Genomic DNA, 18327 nt, shown 5'->3' with positions numbered 1-18327 from the left:
TTCCATTATCAGCATTCAAAGCCTCCACGATTATACTTACATATATAAAATCATAAGACCAACATTAGAAGCAGATGTACGTCTACTGTGATTCTGGGGTTGCCTACAAGGGCAACTCAAATGTAGTAAATCATCTGCATACAATTCCATCATTACGAAACTTCAAATATGCCTTGAAGATTTTTTTCATGTTCAAGATTCACTTGTTTAAAATGCCAATTACCCTAAAACTGAGGGCAAACAGGTTGGTGAAGGTGCTTGGGAACATGATACATGAGACATGACATATCAACTGAAAAAAAAAAACTGGAGAAAATACCCTTTCACCTAGAGAAATCTATAGACCTATATTCCAAACAGATCAAAGGAAGAAAAGGTTCCATATGTACAAAACATGTTTATAGTAGCTAATTTTTTTTTTGGTGACAAAGTATTGAAAACTAAGGGAGAGTCCATCAATTGGGGAGTAGCTGACCAAATGATGGTATTGGAATGTAATGAAATAATGATTTTGAGTGTAATAAATTTGAATGTAATGAAATACTATTGTGCTGTAAGAAAAGGAATAGTTTTGGGGAAGCCTGAGAAAAGTTGTATGAATTGAGGTGAAGTAGACAGTACCAGGAGAATAATTTATGCTGTAAAGATTATTAAAAACTTTCCTCAGTTCAATGATCAACCTTGAATTCATTTGATGAAAAATGCTATTCATTTTTGGCAGAGAAATGATTGGCTAATTACATAGACGATGAAGGAATTTGTTTAGCTTATGCCTTGGCAAGGCATATTTATTATAAGGTCCTTGTAATTTTTTTTCTAGTGGGAAGGGGAGAAAAAAGAAACATGTTAATTTGAGAAAAAGAAGATTCAGGGTATACCTATTAGCTGTTATAAAATATTTGAATGACTCCTGTGAGGAGGAGAGATGAAGCTTGTTCTGGGTGGTCCAAGATGATTGCAACTGGGTGCAATGAGTAGAAAATTGCAAAAGAGGCAAAGAGGTGGTGGCTCCCATTTCTTGAAGATTAAGAAGCAGAGACTGGATGACCACTGTGTGTAGGAGTTGCAGGCTGGTCTAGATGGCCCGATACTGTCCCTTCCAATTCTGCAAGTTTGTGATTCTGGTAAATGAGTCACACTAGTCAGAGCTAGTGGCTCTGAAAGATGTTTACAGTGCTTCAATGTGGGTGTTAATGCATTTCCTTCTTGTGAAATCTATATTTAAAACACTATGATTTTTATCCAATAATCTTGAGTAAAGACTCTTTGATAATTGATTTAATTATCCATCGAATGTTGGAACCCAGTTAAACATCTTGGTGGTTTGAATCATATCGATAATTCAAATCTGAGCAGTTTCAGAAATAAGAAGCCAATGGTCCTCTCTGGATTTTTCTCCATGGTTTAGGCTTCAGAATAAAAGTATATCTGTATTTATATACATTTTTTGGAGTCATTATTTACTCTGTTCTGATTCTCTTAATCCTGTATCAGTTTCTATAAGTCTTCCCAAGTTTCTCTGAATTCCTCATATTTGCCATTTCTAGCAAAACAATATCATTCCATTCATTTATATGCAAAAATTTGGCCATTTCTCAAGCTGATTTCCTTTTAAAATCCTCCTGCTTTCTGACAACACAACTACTAATATATACAACTACTAATATAATAACAAACAGCTTATATAATTAGAAGGATGTGTTTGTTCTCAAGAAGCAAGAAATAAATTTGGGATAATATTGGATGTGATAATTCACCTTGTGAGATGCTTCATGACAATTTCCACTTCCCCTTTTACTTGCTTAGGCCAGTGTAAGGTGTAGCTTTAACTTGGACAGACCACAGAGACATGAAGGTGGAAAGGATTTCCAAATTATGTTTCCAATTTCTAGTGTACAGAGGTGGCATTCAGCTTGAGTATGTGAAGGAGGGGAAGGACTGATTAAATACGTTACTGTATCCAGATTGGCCTTGAAACTCTATTTTTACCATTTCCACATTAGAACGGACAGACAAATGGAGTCAGGTAAGATTCTAGTGCAGTGGAGAAATGGCTGGGCTTGCCTGTGTAAACTGGAACTCCTCTCCTTTTGTGTTATGTTATATACATTTCTTTGGTGTGTAAGCTACTCAGTGGTGGTAAAAATCATGTCTGTGGTTTCCATTAAATTCTGTACTTTGCATGTTTGTAGCTTAGGGGTTCTCAAATTTTTGGTCTCAGGATCTCTTTATATTTTAAAAGTTATTGAGGACTGCCTCCCAACGAGCTGTTGTTTTATGGGTTATTTCCAAGGGTGTGCTGATAAATGTTTAAACTGACTTTCTGGGAAAACAAAGCAAAACCTGTTAGCAGGACATTTTTTTTTTCTCAAAGATCTCATCATTTATTTTATGACTATCCTAATTTATAACCAGCTTCCAAGATTAAAAAAAACAATTCACCACCAACAGAAGACAATGTAATGTTTATAGCTTTATCCTTAAACTCTTTTATTTATGTCAGCAGTTCTTCCTAGCCTTCATTTTATTTTTCATGTCAAGTATTAAAGATTTCCACCTATTTTCTCAAATTTTCTTGTTCATTGTCAGTTAACCGAAGTAAATGAGAATGCTGAATATTCCTAAATTTAAAAAGTCCTTAATGTCTTATTCATTGTATTTGGGGGGTTTTCAGTTTTCTCATGGAGACAAAAATTAATTAGTTATAACTCAATCTACAACAGAATCCTGGATCATAAAATTTGGTGTATGTTGTCTTAATTTCTACTGCATGGGGAAGGAGAAATCATCAAGAAAATCTTTAAAACTATCATGTGGAAAACCTTGAAAAGTCCATGCTTTGTCCTCAAGTTTCAATTATTATCTTTTATCCACTGCTCAATCCATTTCATTATCTGATCTAAATTGTTCTCTGGTTCTTCTGGTACATTACTGGGCACCTGGTGCACTATTTCATGGTTGTAGAAGGCCATGGCTTCTTCATAAAGAATTTGGAAAATTTCACACTGAATATTGTCCTGTAGTTTCTTTATACTGTATCCCCTCTTTTTAAGTCTTAGATATAATACAGAATTATCTGTTTGAAGAACAAAAACAATATGAAACCATCGTTCAGGGAAGAAGTCACAGCCATGGTAATCAACAATAACTCCACCTTCTTTCATTTTATTTTCTAACTCATCAACTACTCTGTCTTCATCTAATTCATATTCTTCATCAAAGCCATCATATAACTGTCCTTCTTGTGCTAAATTGCCCACATTAACGTATGTCAGTCTTGTTCTTGACACAAGCTCTTTACCTAGTGTGGTCTTTCCAACCCCTGGGGTACCTGTGAGCAGGCTGGTGGGCAGCTTGATGGTCGCGAGCAGGACATATTTTTAACTTTCGTCTGCATTATTAATATTTTATTCAGTCTACATAATCAGTAAAACAATCATTCAAGTGCCATTTCTTTTTGTTTGTCCATTTCTAAGGTATCAATGCTCATACAGAAAATTTACCAATCAGCTCTCCAGTTTGAGCTGACTCTAGCACACCTTTGCTATTTACCATATTAGAAGTGAAAGAATCATGGTACTATTATGAAAATAGTTTTTACCTCTAGGTCTTGGAAACCTTGGGGGAACTTCAGGGGTCTGTGGATCATGCTTTACTACTGCTACTTTAGCTATTCTTGATAGGTAGAGTTATAATCAGTCATAGAATTAATAGGTGGTGAGGTTCATGGCTTCACAGACTAGGTTTGGAATCTACATCCTCTAATTCAACCTTTTCATTTTACAGTTGTGGAAACAGAGGTCCAGAGAGTGGAAGCGATTTGTCAAAAGACATTGTTAAGTGATTGTATCCTGTAACTTGTTGATCATGCTTAATGATTAGTTCAGTACCAAAAAGACGCCAATTTCGGGTTTCAAGATTTTCAGTTATGTGATATAATTTACCTAATTTGCAAATCTCTAAGAGTTCTCCACATTGCCTAAAAGAAAGTATGTATGTGTACATACATATTTTATGTGTATATGTACATATATATTTAGATATTCCCTTCTAACTTTGCTGTCTCTGGTGGTCAAATTGTGTGTGTGTATGTGTGTGTATGTGTGCATGCATATGCATGTCAGCGTGTGAAGATCCACACACACATCCAGTGCTTGACTAGCAGGGACAGCGAAATTGAAAGGGTTTGGTGTCTACATTTATTCACCATCATAAACACCCACACATGTATACACACATATGTGTTTGTATACCCACATATATACATATACACATATTTGTGTATAAACGCATATGTATTTTTTCTTTTCTTTTCTTTCAGAAAGGCCTTGGGCATTTCATGGAACTTTAGAAATTACAGGGTACAGTCTGAAAGATCCTACCTTAAGTCATTACTACTTCTACTTGCTAACCTTTACATAGTATTGTGTATGCGCCATGCGCTGCGCTAAGCACTTTACAATTATGATCTCATTTGATTCTCACAACAATAGGTATTATTTATTCCTTATTTTACAGATGAGGAAATTGAAAGAGAGGTTAAGTGACCTGCCCAGAGTCAGACAGCTAGTTAAATGTCTGAGGTCGGTTTTGAACTCAGGTCTTCTTGACTTCTGGTCCAGCGCTAGCTGTCCCGTGGTACTACATACCACTTGATATACAACTTTGATTAGCATCGAATCATAGATAATTAGCAAGGGAGAGAATGGAAGGGGTGAATCTAGCTTCAAATACTTACTAGATCAAGTCACCAGGGGACACCAAGCTATCTAAGGAGCGAATCAGGTCATCATTGGGAAAAGGGAACATGTTAAAGCTTCTGAACCAATCAAAAGTAGGATTGTCCCATGAGTTTACACTGCATTTCTAGAAGGAAGGCAATCCTTATCTCTTGAGACATCTTATTTCAGCGTCTCCTTAAACTGAGTCAGCTTCCCTAGAACTTCCACCAATTGGGTCTAATTTTGACCTCTAGGACTGAGCTAAACAAATCTAATGTCTTACATAATTATTCAAGTACTTGAAGACAGCTACCATGTTGTACTATTGTGATGTTGTTAACTTACAGCCAACGCAGAATCAGAATGAGACACAGAAAGAGAGCCAGGTAGGGAGCTGTCAAAATGAAAGGAAGGGGGCAATGAGAGGGAACGTAGAAAGGTATCTGAGGCAAAGTCTTCTCAGTTTGACCTTTACCTACAGGGTAGGCCCTCTGTTTGCCAACTGAGAATTGACAATTATCTTTCAGTTCTAGACCCATTTTCTTCCAATAATCCCAAAGAGAAAGAACTACTTGCTTTACCACAGTATAAACACAAAATATAAAGTATATGGAAGTTGGAATTAAGTTCCCATGAAGGTGGCAGTCTTAAATCTGCTTTGACAATTTGGCAAGGAAAGAAATGCAATAAAACCCAATATACGAGGGAATTGGAGATAGCTGATACAAAATCTGAGAATGTGCTGTGTGCTCTATCTAAATGGCTTGTCATTACTGTTACTCCCACTGGAGGCTGTTCATTGGTCAGGTTGCAACAATTTAGTATTTCAAAAAATTATTTGAATCAGCAGTGATAGCACTGTTTTGACAAGACTCCAAGTAAAACTCTAACACTGGTGAATCATATGCAATAGAAAGGATGACTGATACTCTTGAAGTTTTGAAATACTGGGCTTTTCAATCATATTTCCAAGGGGAAAACAACATTTACTGGATATTTGGGGAGTTGGCAAAAGACAAATATTTTTTTATCCCATCTGAATCAGATACGAAAGATTGCTTTGAGAAAGGTTGATCATTTCTTCTGACATTTGCTATGTTTTACTTCCAGAGGAGACTTATGAAGGGTTGACATGCTGGGGCAACACAGTTACATGGATGCAAAACATTAAATGGAGTGATGGAATACTGAGTCAGAACAGAACAGAATCAATCATCCCTCAGTTTCCTGGGAGTGATGGTCTGATCTCCAGCTCAAATTCAGCTTGTAGCTCAAAAACTAGGCTTCTATCAAAGTGTCATCATAACGGCAATATAGCCTAGAGTGGTCAGCACTCTCTAGAAACCATTTTTGGTGAGGTTAGGGTTAGAAGGAACTCATAGACATGAGAATATATTGAATGATTATTGAGTTCAGAAATCAGAGGAAGTGTTGCTCTGTGAGTGAATCACAGGGTTGCTATAAATCTCAAGGTCATCAGTCACAGGAATCTTACAATAGCTGCTCATTAGTCATGTCTTCTACTATGCATGGTACCCAATACCTGCTCGGGGTCAGGACCCGAGCCCCCTGGGTCCCCCTGACCCACGGGCTTCTAATCTGTGGGCCCTGAAGGAAGAAGACAGGAGACAAGATGATCCAGGCAACAACTTTATTCAGCTGAGGGTTAGGGTTTATAAAGGCTGTATCCACCAATCACATACATGCTGAGCTCATCCCATTACTTGACCATCTCATGACTATTCCACATCCTTACACCCGCAGTAAGGAAGGAAGCTTATCTTGTTACTGCAGCTAGTTCCTGGGTTCCCAGGCTCACTTGTAACTTTACTGTACAGAACATCAGGTTCCAGGGTCACACAGAGCTTCTGCCAGGGTGTGCGTCAGCACCATTCCCACAGGAACAGGCTTTGCCTCTGACTTGCACCCCCTGGGACCCTCTGGGCCCCTTACAGATACCCATTTTGGATGGGATAAACTTCTTCAGGTCCCTTACATTAGTATAAGGTAGGATAATGAAAATGCAACCTGTGGCTAAGTGCAACCTCCCCACATACCCAGAGCCCTGGATTCACATGCACTGAGTCTGATCTCAGGAACTAAAACAATAACTTTGTATATTTTTCTTTTATTATATACGTATTTTATATGTCTTATTTATTTATTTGTTTTTCTTATATCTTTTTTCAAAATTTACTCTGGAAGGTATTTGATATAACTAATTTATGTTCAGGTTTCCATAAAGGTAGATAATGGAGTTAGCCTCTTTCTTAACATGTACCCAAGGTAACAATTGCATATCATATAGAGGACAGTATTTCATTCCCTAAAAAATTCAGAAGGCACATAGAGCACCACTGATACATGAACAGATATAAAAAACACACAAAGCATCCCTTATAACTCATTAGTTTCCCTGAGAATAGAACTGAATTTGGGCTTGCCAGAAAGGCAATATACAATATTCCAGTAAAATTCTTCTCTCCCATAGGATCCTTCACGATCCCTTCCTGACTCACCATGTGGTTTGGACTCCCCTCGGTTTGGACATAGCAGATGTATTTTGGAACTACAGGATAGGCAACCCTCTTCTCATTAGACCTGTACTATGTTGGTCACTCATGGTAACAATGTGAGACAAAATCCCAGTCTTTTGGTCCCTCATCTCATGGCTTTAGCTCTTTACTTATCCTCCAACATCAGAATCACATGAGTGACCATCTTCTTTCTCCTAAGTGGCACACTATCGTTGAATTACCCATTTTTCTTTAGAAGGTCCAACCACTGAACTCTTGAACTTGGACTCATTCTCAAACCAATATCTATAGCAACTACCCAAATGCCCAGTCAATTTCCCTTCTTTGCTAGAAATCAGAATCATGCTACCTCAGAAATCCTCCTCCTCTAAGAAGCAGGCAGGAGTTCAGGAATAATATTGTTTGGACTCTTCTCAAGGGGCACATGCATGTACATATTTAATTCTGATCAGGAGAAGACAAAAAAGGCTAAACAGAAATTAGTCTTCATTCTTTCATAGGTCAACAAGAAGAGTGGGTTCATGCACAAGATACGTGCTAGAGAACCTAGTCAACCAGCTCATTCTACATATAGTCCTAGCCCCTGATATCTATGAGATTCAAAGTAGCAGGTCTGAACTAACCAACATCTTAAGAAAGACAGTCTCTGAGACTGAACCATGTCCTCTAAAGAAGGAACCAGTAGATATGCTCTCACCCTATAAGGAGAAAATTCCAGGCAGAGTCTTATATCATGCAAGCTCATCAAGTTTTACACATCAAAGTAACTCCCTTGATCAGTTCTCCCTTAGAGGAGTAAGCAAATTGAACCTAGTATTGCCCATTGATAAGGCTCTGACAACAATTAGTGAGACAAATTTGGAAAGAGGTAAGGGAAAAAGCATTGCAGGGAAGGGAAAGCATGAGGATCTGAGTTCAAAGACAGAAGTATCTTCTCATTACAGATATACACATGCATGCAAGTGCATGCTTCAAATCCTGGAGCCCCTGAAATACAGGGGCACTGGAATATTGTTGTATTCTGGTTATGTTATAATTCACCAAGCATGTATGGGAAGAATGTAAATCTTGATAGAGAATCACTTTCTGCCATTCAGCCTTATTAATGAAGCCATGTCTACAGAGTTCATAGTTAGTTGATGATTTAGTAGTTCTCCAGTTACTGTAACCAATATACATCAACAAGTCACATTTTTCAAGTTTGGGGGAATAAAAATTATCTTGTCTTTTCACTTTTCCTTTTTTTCTAATTTATTCATTTATTTTTAGTTTGCATCATTCATTTCCACAAGATTTTGAGTTCCAAATTTTCACTCCATCTCTTCCCTCCACCCACCCCAAGACTGTGTGCATTCTGATTACCCTTTTCCCTCAATCTGCCCTCTCTTCTATCACACACCTCCCTTCTCTTATCCTCATCCCCTCTATTTTCTTGGAGGGCAAGATAGATTTCTATACTCCATTGTTGCATATCTTATTTCCCAGTTGCGTGTAAAAACAATTTTTAACATTTGCTTTTGAAACTTTGAGTTCCAACTTCTCTCCCTTCCTCCCTTCCCACCAATCTCCGCTGAGAAGGTGAGCAATTTGATATATGTTATACATGTGTAGTTATGCAAAAGACTTCCATAAAAGTCATGTTGTAAAAGACTAACTATATTTCCCTCCATCCTATCCTGCTCCCCATTTATTCTATCCCCTCTTTTGACTCTATCCCTTCTCAAAAAGTATTTACTGCTAATTATGCCCTCTTCTCATTTGCCCTCCCTTCTATCATCCCCTCCATTCCCTGCTTATCCCCTTCTCCCCCACTTTCCTATAGTGCAAGATAGATTTTCATACCAGGTTGAATATGCATGTTATTCCCTCCTTAAACCAAATGTGATGAGAGTAAGGTTCATAATTTCCCTCTCGCCTCCCCTCTCTTCACTTCCATTGAAAAAGCTTTTTCTTGCCTATTTTATGTGAGAGATAATTTGCCCCATTCTATTTTTTCCCTTTCTCCTCCCAAAATATTCCTCTCACTCCTTAATTTTAATTTTTTAGACATCATCCCTTCCTATTCAACTCACTCTGTGCCCTATATATATAATCAATCCCTCCAACTACCCTAGTACTGAGAAAAGTCTCAAGAGCTATAAATATTATCTCTCCATGTAGGAATGTAAACAGTTCAACTTTAGTAAGTCCTTTATGATTTCTCTTTACTGTTTACCTTTTCATGCTTCTCTTGATTCTTGTGTTTGAAAATCAAATTTTCTATTCAGCTCTGGTCTTTTCATCAAGAATGCTTGATAGACCTCTGTTTCATTGAATGACTATTTTTTCCCCTAAAGTATTATACGCAGTTTTTCTGGATAAGTGATTCTTGGCTTTAATCTTGGTTCAATGACTTCTGGCATATCATATTCCAAGCCCTGTGATCCCTTAACGTAGAAGCTGCTAGATCTTGTGTTATCCTGATTGAATTTCTGCAATACTCTAATTGTTTCTTTCTGGCTATTTGCAGTATTTTCTCCTTGACCTGGGAAATCTGGAATTTCGCTACAATATTCCTAGGAGTTTTTCTTTTTGGATATCTTTCAGAAGGCAATCAGTGTAGTCTTTCAATATTTATTTTACCCTCTGGTTCGAGAATATCAGGGCAGTTTTCCTTGATAATTTCTTGAAAGATAATGTCTAGGCTCTTTATTTGATCATGGCTTTCAGGTAGTCCCATAATTTTTAGATTGTCTCTCCTGGATCTATTTTCCAGTTCAGTTGTTTTTCCAGTGAGATGTTTCACATTGTCTGCTATTTTTTCATTCCTGTGCTTTTGTTTTACAATTTCTTGATTTTTCATAAAGTCATTTGCTTCCATTTGCTTCATTCTAATCTTTAAGGAATTATTTTATTTAGTGAGCTTTTGGACCTCTTTTTCCATCTGATCAATTCTGCTTTTTATAGCATTCTTCTTTTCATTGGCTTTCTGGATTTCTTTTGTCATTTGGGTTAGTCTATTTTTTATACTGTTATTTTCTTCAGCATTCTTGGGGGCTCCTTTAGCAAGCTCTTGACTTGTTTTTCATGGTTTTCTTGCATCACTCTCATTTCTCTTTCTAATTTTTGCTCTACTTCTCTTACTTGATTTTCAAAATCTTTTTTGAGCTCTTCCATGGCCTGAGACCAATTCATATTTTTCTTGGAGCCTTTGGATAGAAGAACTTTGACTTTGTTGTCTTCTGTTTCTATATTTTGGTCTTCCTTGTTACCAAGGTGAGATTCTATAGTCTGATTCTTTTTTCAGTTTTTACTCATTTCCCCAGGCACGTACTTGACTTTTGAGCTCTTTTGTCAAGGTAGCCCTCTGCTTCCAGTGGTGGTGGTGGTGGTGGTATACTGTCAGCATCTGGATTCCCCCACAATCTGAGGGCCTAGAGCTCCAGAAACAGTCACTGTCTCTGCTTCTGATGCTGCTGTGGCTGCAGTGGGTTCCTCTGCCCCTTTCCCCCTCTGCTGCCCCAAGACTGGACCAGACCACTGCACTCTCCCACACTGGTCCCAGAAGCTTTTTCCGCTGACCTTCCAATTTGTCCTCAGCATTTTAGGTTCCTGACATCTGGAAACTGCCACAGGTGTGAGAGATTCAATCTCCCCAAGGCCTGCTCAGGTCCTGTCTGTGGTGGCACAGCCCATGCTGGACTGCTCCCTGCCTCCAGCGTGGTATGATAGGCACTTCCTGGTGACTTTCTACACTGTCTTGGGTTGGAGATTTGCTTCACTCTGTCATTTTGTGGGTTCTGCAGCTCCAGAATTTGTTTAGAGCTATTTTTTAAAGGTACTTGGCTGGGCTTGGGGGCAGCACTCTAGAAGTGGGTGCTGTTACTCCACCATCTTGGCTCCATCTTCCCTCTTTTCACTTTTGTTTGTGGATTTAAACCAGGGGTTCTTAACCTGTCTGTGCACTTGTTTACCTAATATTTGATTTATTTTATTTCAATGTAAATGGTTTCCTATATAATTTTATGTTTTTTTAAAAAAAAAAACAAAGCACTCTTCTGAGAAGGGCTTTATTTGCTGCACTAGATTTTCAAAAGGATTCATGCTCCAGAAATCATTAATAACCTTTGATTTAAGCATAAAGTTCAAATATATATGCATATATAGTATATTTATAGAGAATACATTTTATAAGTATCTATCATATTTAATGTAGTATATGCAATAATGCAATAACAATACATACAATATATGTGTGTGTGTGTATTTGAAAGGGAGAAGATACAGAATTAATCTGATTCCTTCCTATTTGTGGGGAAAATCATGGTGATTAGGGATGAAGAAAAACACACTAGCTTAATATAATCTTAGAAAACCGGTATATACCACAATATAGCAGTTTAATAGAAACTCCTTGAGGACAGGGGGTATTTCCTTTTTGTGTCTGTGTTTTCATCACTTAGCACAGTGCCTGACACACAGAAGGTACTTTATAAATGCTTGTTGAATGGAATTTGATTCATTCTAGTCAATTTATTGGATCCACCTGGAAGTACCACAACTCACTCAACTATATGGAAGGACAAAGTTGTCTGAAGTCCTGGATAAGAGGAAAACTAAAATAATTTTCCTTAGTGTTATAAGTATTTGTATCTATTTCTTTTGCTTTTTATCTGATATATATCTCTGAATTGAGTCCCCCATTGTAATACATAAGAGTAATTAAGCAAACCCAGTTCACACATTTTTGTAAGATTAGACACCTGGAGTCCTTCGTTTCACTACAGAGAAGGGGGAAGAGGGTTCCATCATCTATTTCTCTGGATCAAGAACAGACTTTTGGTTTTCTAATAATGTGGATTCCCCATTATACAGATTAAAATGTCTGCTCGTGTGCTTTCCCCCTCCTGGGTCCCTCTGCTACTCCACCATCTTAATTCCCCCCATCACAGTGCTGATTCATATAGAGCTTATGGTACGCAAAACTCTCAGATCTTTTTCAGAACAACTGCTGTCTAATTATGCCTCCCCCTCCCCCAGAAAGCCATTTTTATTGCACAGTTAGAAGAAATGATGTAGATGACCTGGATTTGAAGATATGATGTTTGTGCTGAACTAGACAGTTTTTTAAGATGTTGAGAAAACCCATAAGGATTTCCCAGTTTAGCAACTACTACAATTTTCTTCTCTGTTTTTCTAGGTAATGTTCCAATTTCTTTGCTTCTGTTTTTCTGTCTCTTCTTTTTTCCTCCTGATTATTCTTAGCATTGTAGTATTTCCCCAGTTTAGAGGCAGAAGATGAGGTAGAAGGAAGAGGACCTTTGACACCAAATGGAAGACTTAAGACTGTCTCCAAGGCAAATGCCATGAATTGACTAGCATTAGATACATACTAAGGGCCAAACACTATTTGTATATTTAGTCTGTCCCTTTGAACATGTTTCTTGGAAAATTTTCAAATGAAACATGTATGTTTGTCTGTCCACAAGTCTATCTTAAAATAACCCTTGTTGCTTTTTCATGACATTTGTAAAGAGGGGATCTGAGTGTTACAGAGTGAAACCTATAGACATAATAGGCTTCTGAAATAAGATGCATTTGAAGTCAGGAGAAATAAGTCCCAAACATGGGTCTCCTACTTACTATCTGTTTGACTTTCAATGTTTTTACACTGATATAGGTCTCAGTTTCCCATCTATAAAATGAGATGGTTGAACTAAATGGCTTCTGAATTTCCTTCCAGTTCTAGGTGTATAATATTATTATTTTTAATGTCTTCCCAGTGCTAAATCTTATCACCTTTGAGATTATGAGTTACTCAAGAGAACGTGTGTATGAGAGAAAGACAACCACACCCTTGGTTTTCCCCATGAACACATTTCATGATGGAATTTCCCTTTGACATTTTGTAAGGCGGGGGAGGCTTTAATCTAAATTGTATTTGCATTTTATCCCTTTGCGAGGGGAAATTATTTCTCCTTAACAAGTGTTATCAGGCAGATTGTGTTAACATGATTTCAGCTGTTTGTTTTGATTGATTAGTTAGTTCTGCATTTTTATCAGTTATATTCCTTATCAGTGATAACAAAGCTAAGGGAAGCAAATACAAGCTTCCTCCTGACTGAGCAAATCTTTTTCTGCAGACTGACAGGAAAAGACCACATATCTTTAAACAGATATGCTCTGTGAACTTGCTTTAAAATATATTTTATTAACTCTATTTCAGTGTAAATAATTGACTTCCTTTGTAATCCCATGTATTTTATATATTTAAAAACATTATTATAAGAAAGGGTTTCTGGGCTTCATCAGACTGCTTAAGGGATCCATAACACAGAAAAGGCTAACAACTCCTGCTGGAAATGAGAGGAGACTAGGACTTCTGTACAACAGATTTAAAAGAACACTGGACTTAGAGTCCAAAGACCTTACCAGGGTTCCAGTCTAGGTTCTACTGCCTACTAACTGGGTAACATTGGGCCAGTCACTTAGTTTCTCTGAGCTAATTTCATTATCTGCATATAATAGGGGTAAGAGTTTGATATGTTATTCCAGATCTCCAAGTTCTTTAGAGATGAACAGGGTTCACTAGGAGTTGCCAGGGTGCAGGTTTAACATTCAGACATATTTTAGCCAGAGTAGATCTAGGAGGCTTACTATTTACAATTGTCAGATATAAAATGGGATCATAGTAATATATGCCTTCCTTACCTCACAAGGTGGATAAAGAGATGTAAATTTTCATACTTGGATACAAAAAAGTTAACCTCAGAAGTGTAAGATGGGGGAGGCATGATTAGACAGCAGTTGTTCTGAAAAAGATCTGAGAGTTTTGTGTACTATAAGCTCTGTATGAATCAGCACTGTGATGGGTGGAATTAAGATGGTGGAGTAGCAGGAAGAAGTACAATCCAGCTCTTCCAACACAAGCCTTCCATAAAGATCTCAAAAATACAACAGATCAAGTCCTGGGAAAGCCAACAAACCATTTACCTCAACCAGTTTGGTGTACAGAGATAGAGAAGTCTGTGAACATTGGGAATGGAATCTGACTTACCCAAGGATAAGCCTTATGGATCATTCATATGCTTAAGGACCAAAAGGGGTCAGTGAAAATGTTCCAGAAAGGAAAGCACTAGGGCAGGAGAGATCCCAGGGAGAATTTGAGTTTGTTTAGGACTTATGCCTAGGGCTGGTTTTTCTCACTGAGGAGTAGTAGTAGGGGATGAATATCTAAACCAAGAAGGGGAAAGCAAAAAATAAGGACTATAGATCAATGTCACAGAAGTATTTACATAAAAATTTTAAACAAAATCCTAGTAAGAAGATAAAATAAAAAAGAATTTAGTGTGATCAAGTTGTGTTTATGTTAATGGCAGGTGCCTTTCTGATGGGTGCATGGTTAACCATTAGGAAAATAATTTCCACAATTATTTATGTTGAAAACAAAAACACATTAAACCATGAATACATTGATTGTTTAAAAAAAAGTCATTGACAAAGTACACTTTTGCTAAAAAGATGCACAAAAAGTACAGACTATATGATATAGATATAGATACATACATATATGTATGTATATGTATTGTGTGTATGTGTGTGTGTAACTATCACAAAAAAAATCATTGTTATTTGCAATGGGGAAACACTAGAAACTTTTCCAACAAATACAGAAGTAAATCAGAAATGCTCTTAGCTTCCACAATAAATGGAGGGCTGGGCCTGAATCAGGAAGATTTGAGTTTAAATTCAGAGGTTACTTCTTTTGCCTCAGTTTCCTCATCTGTAAAATGGAGATAATAATAATAATACCTACCTCTCAGGGTTGTTATGAAAATAAAATGAGATAATTGTAAGGTGCTTAGCACAGTGCTTGGCACATTGTATGTGCTGTATAAATGTTAGTTAATATATGTTGCCTTCATTTCCCAATATATTCTCCCTTCTTCCCTTCTCTATTCAGAGACATTCCTTATAAGAAAGAATAAAAGAGACAATATAGGGTATGTAAATGTTAGCTATTATCATCACTATAGAAGTGCTTTTGATTGCAAAAAAGCAAGAGAAAAATTAAAAGCATAAACAATGACAAAAAGGAGAGAAATTATTCTTATTTGTAGAAGCTATGATGGATTGCTTAGGAGATCCTAGAGAATCTGCAAAGAAACTAACAGGCAAAACAATAGTTTCAGCAAACCATCAGATAGAAAAAAATTCACAAAATTGTCATCAGTATTTTATATAGTAATAAAATCCTGGGAGAAATAATAGGAAAGGAAATGCCATGCCAAATAACTATAAGCTATGTAAAATATCTGAGAATCAGTCATACTCCAGATATATAGAAATATCATCACAAAATATCCTTACAGAAATGATTAATTTAGATGTATTTTATTTAACATGCATTGATCATTTTTGAGTCATTGCCAATGTTATAAAAATGATGCAACTGCCTAAATTAATTGAAAGATTGTTTTATACCAATCAAACTCCAAAGAGGGCATTTTATAGATTGAGGCAAAATAATAACAAAATTCATTTAGAAGAACAAAAGGTCTAGAATTATAGGACAATTTTGAAAAAAAAAAAAGATAGGAATGAAAGGAGATGAACACTCCTAGACTTCAAGTTGTATTACCCAAACTAGTTGGCACTGTTTAAATAATCTTAAAATAAATCACAGAATGGATTAGACAAGAAAGAAGCAGAAAAAAACAAACAAAAATCCAGTGTTAAAAAAACAAAAACAAACAAAAAACCTGAGAACATTAGCCATTTAGTGAAGAGCTGTCTATTTGACAGAAACTGCTAGGGAAACAATAAGGTGGTTGTGTAGAAATTAAGTTCAGATCAACATCTTACGCTACAATTTCAAAATAGGTATCTGATCTGAATATAAAGCATAATACCATAATATAATAAAATGGGAGATCTTTTATAGCATTAGCTATGCAAAGACTTTTAAAAGAAAAAAAATCTTAGTTTTCCCCAATTACAAGTAAAATCAAGTTTTAACATTCATTTTTAAAAAATTGAGTTCCAAATGCTCTCCCTCCCTACTCATTTAGAAAGCAAGCAATTGGATGTAGATTACACACATAAAAGCATGCAAAACATTTCCATATGAGTCATGTTGTGAAAGAAGGTACAGGCTCTCACCCCACCCAAAAAATAATAAAGTTAAAAAATTGTACCCTTCAATCTGCATTCAGGCTCCATCAGTTCTTTCTCTGGAGGTGGGTAGCAATTTTATCATGAGTCTTTTGGAATTGTCTTGGATCATTGTATTGCTGAAAATAGCTAGCCACTCACAGTTGATCATCATACAATATTGTTATTACTGTGTACAATATTCTCCTGGTCCTACTCACTTACTTTGCATCAGTTTATTTAAGTTTTTCCAGATTTTTCTGAACTATTTTGTTCATCATTTCTTATAGCTCAAGAATATTTCATTATAACTATGTATCATAACTTATTTAGCCGTTCCTCAGTTGATGGACATTTTCTCAATTTCCAATTCTTTAACACTACAAAAAGACCTGCTATAAATATTTTTGTAGAAATAACCCACCTCCCACTTTTATCTCTTTGGGATATAGATCTAATAGTGGTGTTGATGGATCAAAGGGTATGCCCAGTTTTATAGCCCTTTGGCATAGTTTTGGAGAATCTTCTTAACTAACAATGGATATAAGTAGACATGAAAACTAAAATATACACTATTATATAAAATAGAAATGAATGCAGCTAGTATAAGACTCATTAGTGCCCATGAAAAGAGAACAACAAATCTTTCCTCCTGTAGATTCAGGATCTCAGACCTCTGAGGGACCAAGCCATTTCTTTTATTGGGCCTGAGTTGGAGAGCTTTATCTCTCCACTGTCATCAGAATCTCCTAATAGTCTTCCATGACCTCTTTGGGGAGGAATTATACCATGAACACTGGGTACAATCCTTTAGTCCTTGATTATGTGTGTGTGTTCATCCTTCATTGCTGAAGAAGACCATGCCATCAGAGAAATAACGACATGACTTGCACTTGACTTTGTTTGGAGTGAGAGAGGGCTGAATTCTTGATTATAGTGAACGAATGACTGTACTAGACCTACCTTTGTCAGTGCTCACTACAGTGACAATTCTGCTATGGTCAGCAATGCTGCCCACTCTTTTATCTGTTGCCACTGCTGTCTGTTGATGCTACTGCTTTACTGCCTGTTGTAGCATCAGTGCTATATTCACAACACTGACAATGGCCATGAGTGTCCCAGTACAATTCTGAATCACAAAGCACAACAGACTGTCCACATGGAAGACAGAACCAAAACATTTATTTAGACACCAGAAAGCCAAATCCACAAAAATCTATACTCAATAACAATGAAGGGAACAACACCACCCCCAAGTGTTCCCCCTGCTAGGTTTCCCACAAACCAGCTCCATTAAACAAATCACAAGCAGGCTCCCTTATACAAAATCACAAACAAGCTCTTTCACTCAAGGCTAGCCAAGAGCCTGCATCCTTCCTTGCTCCGATTGCTCTCACCAATTTCCTCTCAGCTCTGCTCTAGCTCCACCTCTTCCTGTTCCACCCTTCCTGCTCCATCCATTCAGCAAACTCCTCCTACCACAGGTTCCATGTGACTCAGACTACCATGTGACCCAGGCAGGTCACACAAGCCTATTAATAAATGAGAAAGATCTTTTCATTTAAATTATCATTACACTTGTACTGCTGCTACTGTTCTTGATGCTACTAGGGCCCTCATCCATTGTGGCTTCTCCCCTTCTTTCCTCCCAGTCCTCCAACCCCATCCCCAGCCCCATCATTACCAAGGACTGACTTTCCTATGGTAGGACATGAGCACTAATGAATGCTGATATGACAGGTATTTTCTCTGACTTTTTATGCCATAGAATATATGCTTGAGCACCAGAGTAGGTACCACTGATATAGGTCATGATACTGCTCTTAATGACATGGAATATTTTCACATTGCTAGATGTGCTAGTTGCTAGATGTTCACTATGGATTGAAGAATCCAGGAACAATAAGGGATACCTCACTGTTACTGGATATTGCCAA

The 18327-nt window shown here is 37.1% G+C and overlaps 1 pseudogene; it reads right to left on the bottom strand.

Moving 5' to 3' along the window:
• Positions 1-2742: 2742 nt before the first annotated feature.
• Positions 2743-18014, bottom strand: LOC140514651 (adenylate kinase isoenzyme 6 pseudogene; annotated as a pseudogene).
• Positions 18015-18327: the final 313 nt, after the last annotated feature.

The sequence above is a fragment of the Notamacropus eugenii genome, chromosome 7, assembly GCF_028372415.1.
Source record: "Notamacropus eugenii isolate mMacEug1 chromosome 7, mMacEug1.pri_v2, whole genome shotgun sequence".
Lineage (NCBI taxonomy): Eukaryota > Metazoa > Chordata > Mammalia > Diprotodontia > Macropodidae > Notamacropus > Notamacropus eugenii.
This window is presented reverse-complemented; position numbering and strand designations above follow the sequence as displayed.